General features: G+C 33.9%; 1 protein-coding gene across 1 annotated transcript in view; it reads right to left on the bottom strand.

Moving 5' to 3' along the window:
• PCNX2 (pecanex 2) overlaps positions 1–7950 on the bottom strand; it is a 688168-nt gene that overhangs the window by 274512 nt on the left and 405706 nt on the right. The gene's annotated exons all lie outside the window — the stretch shown is intronic.

The raw sequence follows: 7950 nt of genomic DNA, 5'->3' as shown, positions 1-7950 counted from the left end.
TCTGACAGCAGAGTATTAAAAAAAAAAAAAAAAAAAAAGAGGACAATGACAAGCAAAAAAGAAGGACTAAATAGTGTAGGTACAGAACTTCCAAGTGGAGAGGAAGTGAAGATGATTGCAAGATGGAACTTGGGAAGAAAATAATAAATTTCCTTTGAGAGTAAGCTGAAAGAAAATTAATAAACATTCTCATCAAAATAAAAAGATGAAGAGTCACGAATATTTGTTGTTGTTATGTGCTGTTGAGTCAGACTCGACTTATAGCAACCCCTCTTTGGGTTTCCGAAGTGGTATCACTACAGAAGTAGATTGCTTGACCTTCCTTCCAAGGAGTTGCTGGTGGGTTTGAGCCACCAGCCACAAATATTTAGCAAATACTAAAACTACAGTAACAAAGGAAATGACAATAAAATTCATAAACAAAATGAGCTCAGCACAGAAAGTTATGTGGAACAAAGAAATCAGCAACACCATACACACACACACCAAACCACTTAACAAAATGAAGGCAATAAATTCATACTTGTTGATAATTACTCTGAATGTAAGTGGATTAAATGCACCACTCAGGAGACACAGAGTTGCAGACTAGATAAGAAAACATAGCCCATCAATATGCTGTCTGCAAGAGACTCACTTTATACACACAGACAAAAATACACTAAAAATCAAATGTTGGAAGAAGATACATCAAGCAAAATGCAATCAAAAAAATTAAAAAGCAAGAGTGGCAATATTAATTTCCAATAAAATAGACTCTAAGACAAAAATTATCATAAGAGACAAGGAAGGACATTATATAATGATTAAAGGATCAGTTGAACAAGAGGACATAATCATACTGAATGTCTACACACCCAATGAATAAGCCCCAAAATACATAAATCAGATGTTAACAGAATTGAAAAGACAAATGGATGACTCCACAGTAATAGTAGCAGACTTTAGTACACCACTTTTAACAAAAGATAGAACAACTGGAAAGAAACTCAACAAAGATGCAGAAGAATTAAACAATACAATCAACCAAACTGACGTTATAGACAAGTACAGACCACTTCACTAAACAACAGCACAATATACATTATTTTCCAGTGCACTTGAAACATTCTCCAGGATAAACCATATGTTGAACCACAAAGCAAGCGTCAGTAATCTTAAAAACATTGAAATACTGCAAAGCATCTTCTCAGATCACAATGCTATGAAATTAGAAATCAACAATAGGAAAATCAACAGAAAAGAGTAAACATATGGAAAGTGAATAACATCTTCCTTAAAAACGACTGTGTAATAGAAGAAATAAAATATGAAATTAAAAATTTCCTTGAACTAAATGAGAATGAAAACATAACAAACTTTGTGACACAGCAAAAGCAGTGATCAAGGGGCAACTTACAGCAATAGATGCATCTATCAAAACAGAAGAAAGAGCCAAAATCAACACTTTAACTTAACATCTTCAACAATTAGAAAAAGAGAAGCAAAAAAAAGCCTACCATCACCAGAAAAAAAGAAATAATAAAGATTCAAGCAGAAATATATGAAACAAAAAGCAGAAGAACAATAGAAAGAATCAATAAGACTAGAAGTTGGTTCTTTGAAAAGTTTAGTAAAATCAACAAACTACTGCCAAATTTATCAAACGAAAAGAAGATGCAAATAACATGAATAAGAAGTGAAATATGTGATGTCACAACAGCACCAACTGAAATAAAAAGGATAGATCAGGATCTATAAAGAATTATACTCTAAAAAATTTGAAAACCCAGAAGAAATGGACAGATTTCTAGAAACACACTAAACTAACAGAGACTGAAGTAGAAACTTTGAACAGACCCATAACAAAAGAAGAAATTGAACAGGTCATTAAAAAAAAAAATACCCCCAAAAAACATGGCCCAGACTGCTTCACTGGTGAATTCCAGCAAACATTCAGAGAAAAGCTAACATCAATCAGTCCTACTCCAAGTATTCCAGAACACAGAAAAGAATGAATATCTCCCAAATTCATTTTGTGAAGCAAGCATAACCCTAACAACAAAACCAGACAGAACAAGAAAGGAAAACTATGGACCAATATCCCTCATGAATATAAATGCAGTATCTTCAACAAAATCCTAGCCAATAGCCTCCAACAACATATTAAAAACATAATACATCATGACCAAGTGGAATTCATACCGTATGCAAGGATGGTAACAAGATTAGAAAAACAATCAACATAATTCATCACATAAGTAAAATTAAGGAAAAGATCATATCAATGCAGAAAAGGAATTTGATAAAATCTAACACCCATTCCTGATTTAAAAAAAAAAAAAAATTCTCAGAAAAATAGGAATAGAACGGAAATTCTTCAACATAATAAAGGGCATAGATGCAAAACCAACAGTCAACATTATTCTCAATGGACAGAGACTGAAAGCATTCTCCTTGTGAATGGGAACCAGACAAGGATGCCCTCTTCACCATTTCTATTCAACATTGTCCTAGTCAGGGAAAAAAGGAAAGAAAGGGAAATAAAAGCATCCAAATTAGTAAGGAAGAAGTAAAACTAACCATATCTGAAGATGATATGATCCTGTACATACAAAACCTCAGAGACTCAGCAAGAAAACTACTGGAACTAATTGAAAGATTCAGCAAAGTGGCAGGATATAAGATTAACATACAAGAATCAACTGGATTACTCTACATCTGCAAAGAGAGCTCTAAAAAGGAAAAAGGAAATCAATAGCATTTAAAATAGTTACCAAAAAGATAAAATACTTAGAAATAAGTCTTACCAGGGACACAAAAGTCCTATACAAAGAAAACTACAAAAGAAACTATAAAAAAATCTACATAAAAAAAAAATATATACCATGCTTATGCATAGGAAGAAAGAAAATTGTGGAAAATCAATACTACTCTCACAACAATCTATACACTCAATGCAATCCTGATCCAGATTCCATCAACATTCTTTAAGGACATGGGAAGATCAATCACTAATTTTATGTGAAAAGGAAAAAGACCTTGGATAAATAAAGCACTACTGAAGAAGAGCAGAGTAGGAGGACTCATACTCCCCAATCTCAAAACTTACTATACACCCACATTAGTCAAAACAGCCTGGCATTGATTGTTACAGCAACAGACACATATACTAGTGGAACATGGAACACAGAAATGGATCATTCCACCCATGGTCAGTTGATCTTTGATAAAGGGCTAAAATCCATTAAATGAGGAAGAGATAGTCTCTTTAATAAATAGTGCTAGCAAAACTGGATATCCATTTGAAGAAAAATGAAACAAGATTTATACCTCACAGCATACACAAAAAACTAACTTCAGATGGATTGAAAAATTAAACATAAAACCTAAAAGTATGAATTTCATCAAAGAAAAAATAGGGACAAATTTAGGGGCTCTGGTGGCTCTAGGGCATTTGACTGCTAACCAGAAGGCTAGTGGTTTAAACCCACCAACCACTCCTCGGATGGAAGGTTAGGCAATCTACTTCCATAGTGATACTGCCTCGGAAACCCAAGGAGGGGTCGCTATGAGTCGGATAGGACTCAATATCATAGGAGTTTGTTTTTTTAATATATGGAATTAATAGATTATCAGATATAAGTAAAAATGCACAAACAGAAGAAAAATCAGATGATTGAGATCTTCTAAAAATTAAGCGCATAAAAGACTTCTCCAAAAGAATGAAAATAGAACCTATAAATTGGCAAGAAGTATTTGTCAAAAACATATCTGGCAAAGGACTCTTCTCTATTTATTTATTTAATTTTTTTACTGTGATTTGGGTGAAAGTTTACAGAGCAAATTAATTTACCATACAGCAGATACACACTTTGCTTCATGACATTGACTGCAATCCTCATAAAATTTATCTCTAAAATTTACAGAGCACTCCAACACCTTAATATCAAAAAGAAAAATATCTAATTGAAAATGGGCAGAGGACATGAACAGAAACTTCATGAAAGAAGATATTCAGGAAGCCAACAAATACATGAAGAAATGCTTGTGATCATTAGCCATTGTTGTTGTTGTTGTTATTAGAGAGATGCAAATCAAAACAATAATGAGATATCACCTCACTCCAGCACTAATAGCAAAGTTCAACAAGATGGAAAACAACAAATGTTAATGAGAATGTGGAGAGACTGGGGCTTTTATACCCTGCTGGTGAGGCTTTAAAATTATACCACCACTGGGGAAAATGGTATGGAACTTCCTTAAAAAGTTGGAAATAGATATACCATTTGATCCAGCAATCCCATTACCAGTTATATATCATAAAGAAGTGAGAACCAGAACATGAATAGATATATGCACAGTGACATTCATCACAGCACTATTCACAAAAGCAAATAGGAAAAGAGGATAACTTTTTCACTTTGATAAAGCCCATACATAGAAAGCATTTGTATTTGACATACTGATGGAAATTCTCACCAGTGTAAAAAGACAGAAAAAGGAAAAAAATACATTAATTTCTGATCAAATTGACTTTAAGACAAAAACCACCATACGAGACAAGGAAGGACATTATATAATAATTAAAGGAACAATTGAACATGAAGATATAACCATAATAAACATCTATGGACCCAATGAAAAAGCTCCAAAATACATAAATCAGACTTTAAAAGAGCTGAAAAGCAAATAGATGACTCCACACTCATAGTGGGAGATTTTAATACACCACTTTCTTTGAAAGATAGAACAACTGGAAAGAAACTTAACAAAGATGCAGAAGAGCTAAATATAATACACTTCATCAACTTGGCCTTATAGATATCTACAGAGCACTTCATCCAACAGCAGCACGATATACATTCTTCTCCAGTGCACATGGAACTTTTTCCATGATAGACCATATGTTAGGCCATAAAGCAAGCCTTAATAATTTAACAACATTGAAATACTGCAAAGCATCTTCTCAGATCATAATGCTATCAAATTAGAAATCAACAATAGAAAGATCAACAGAAAAAGAGCAAGCACATGGAAACTGAACAGTACCCTCCTTGAGAATGACTGGGTAAGAGAAGAAATAAAAACTGAAATTCAAAAATTCCTTGAATCAAACAACAATGAAAACACAACATACCAAAATCTTGGGGACACAGCAAAAGCAATGATTAGAGGCCAATTTATAGCAATAAATGCACACATCAAAAAAGAAGAAAGACCCAAAATCAAGACCTTAAACCAAAAACTCCAACAATTAGAGAAAGAACAGCAAGAAAAGCCTACAGTCACCAGAAGAAAGGAAATAATCAAGATTCGAGTAGAAATCAATGAAACAGAAAATAGAAGGGCTATAGAAAAAATCAACAAGACCAGAAGTTGGTTTTTTTGAAAAGATCAATAAAATTGACAAATCACTGGCAAATTTAACAAAGGAAAAGAGGGAGAGAACACAAATAACATGAATAAGAAACAAACTGGGTGACATCACAACAGAACAAACTGAAATAAAAGGGATAATATCAGGATACTACGAAGAACTGTACTCCAACATATCAGAAAGAATAAAATATTCCCCATATGTGGATGCCACCACTTAACTACACGTGGACCTCACCAGATGGAACACACAAGAATCAAATTGATCACATTTGTGGAAAGAGGTGATGGAGAAGTTCAATATCAGCCAAAACAAGATCAGAAGCTGACTGTGGAACAGATCATCAATTGTTCATATGCAAGTTCAAGTTGAACCTGAAGAAAATTAAAACAAATACATGAGAGCCAAAATACAACCTTAAAAATTATATCCCACCTGAATTTAGAGATGATCTGAAGAACAGATTTGATGCACTGAATACCAATCACTGCAGACCAGATGAGCTGTGGGATGACATCAAGAACATCATACTTGAAGAAAGAAAATGGTCATTAAAAAGGCAGGAAAGGAAGAAAAGACCAAAATGAATGTCAGAAGAGACTGAAACTGGCTTTTGAATGGAGAGCAGCTAAAGCAAATTGAAGAAATGATAAAATAAAAGAGCCACACAGATTTCAAAAGGGAGCTTAAGAAGACAAAGTAAAGTATTATAATGGAATATGTAAAGACCTAGGGTCAAAAAACCAAAAGGGGGAACACATTCAGCATTTCTGAAGCTGAAAGAAATGATGAAAAACTCAAGCCTTAAATTGCAATAATATTGAATGATGCAAGAAGCATCAAAAGAAAATGGAAGGAATACACAGAGTCACTGTTGCAAAAAGAACTGTTGAACATTCAACCATTTCAGGAGGTAGCATATGGTCAAAAAAACATGGTATTAAAGAAATAAGTCCAAGATTCACTGAAGGAATTGGCAAAAGACAAGGTCCAAGGAATTGACAGAATACTCATTGAGATGTTTCAACAAACAGATACAGTGGTGGAGGTACTTACCTATTTATGCCAAGAAATTTGGAAGATAGATACCTGGTCAACCAACTGGAAGAGATCAATTTTTGTGCCCATTCCAAAGAAAGGTAATCCAACACAATATGGAAATTATTGAACAATATCATTAATACCACACACAAGTAAAATTTTGTCAAAGATAATTCAAAAATGGTTGGAACAGTATATTCACAGGGAACTGCCAGAAATTCAAGCTGGATTCAGAAGAGGGTGTGAAATGAGAGCTATCATTTTTGTGGATGTCAGGCAGATTTTGGCTGAAAGCAAAGAATACCAGAAAGATGTTTGCCTCTGTTTTATTGACTATGCAGATGCATTCAACTGTGTGGATCATAGTAAATTATGGATAACATTGAGAAGAATGGGGATACCAGAACACTTCATTGTGTTCATGAAGAACCTGTCCATAGAGTAGGAGGCTATCATTTGAACAAACAAAGGGATACTGCATGGTCTAAAATCAGGAAGGGAGTGCATTGGGGCTGTATTCTTTCACCATACTTATTCAAACAGTATGCTGAGCAAATAATCCAAGAAGTTGGACTATACAAAGAAGATCACAGCATCAGGATTGGAAGAAGACTCATTAACAACCTATAATATGTAGATGAAATATCCTTGCTTGCTGAAAGTGAAAATGACTTAAAGCACTTATAGATGAAGATCAAAGACTATGGGCCTCAGTTGGATTACACCTCCACAAAAAGAAAACAAAAATCCTCACAACTGGACCAATAAGTAACACCATAATAAATAGAGAAAAGATTGTGGTAGTCAGGGATTTCATTTTACGTGGACCCACAATCAACACCCTTGGAGGCAGCAGTCAAGAAAGAGAACCTTGAAAGAGACTCAACAAAGATGCAGAAAAGCTAAACAATACAATCCACCAACTTGACTTTATAGTCATCTACAGAGCACTTCACCCAACAACAGCACAATAGACATTCTTTTCCAGTGCATATGGAATATTTTGCATGATAGACCATATGTTAGGCCATAAAGCAAGCCTTAATAAATTTTAAAACATTGAAATACTGCAAAACATCTTCTCAGTTCATAATGATATCGAATTAGAAATCAACAATAGGAAGATCAATGGAAAAAGAGTAAACACATGGAAACTGAACAACACACTCCTTAAGAAAGACTGAGTAAGAGAAGAAAAAAAAATTTGAAATTCAAAAATTCCTTGAATCAAACAAGAATTGAAAACCAAACATACCAAAATCTTGGAGACACAGCAAAAGCAGATCAGAGGCCAATTTATAGCAATAAATGCACACATCAAAAAAGAAGAAAGACCCAAAATCAAGACCTTAAACCAACAACTCCAACAATTAGAGAAAGAACAGCAAGAAAAGCCTATAGTCACCAGAAGAAAGGAAATAATAAAGATTTGAGCAAAAATCAATGAAACAGAAAAAGTCAACAAGACCAGAAGTTGGTTTTTTGAAAAGATCAATAAAATTGACAAACCACTGGCAAATTTAACAAAGGAAAAGAGGGAGAGAATACAA

Source organism: Orycteropus afer, unplaced genomic scaffold (genome assembly GCF_000298275.1).
Source record: "Orycteropus afer afer isolate SDZICR_OR568_19922 unplaced genomic scaffold, OryAfe1.0 scaffold00050, whole genome shotgun sequence".
NCBI lineage: Eukaryota > Metazoa > Chordata > Mammalia > Tubulidentata > Orycteropodidae > Orycteropus > Orycteropus afer.
The sequence above is the reverse complement of the archived record's forward strand: the minus strand, read 5'-3'. Positions and strand labels throughout refer to the sequence as shown.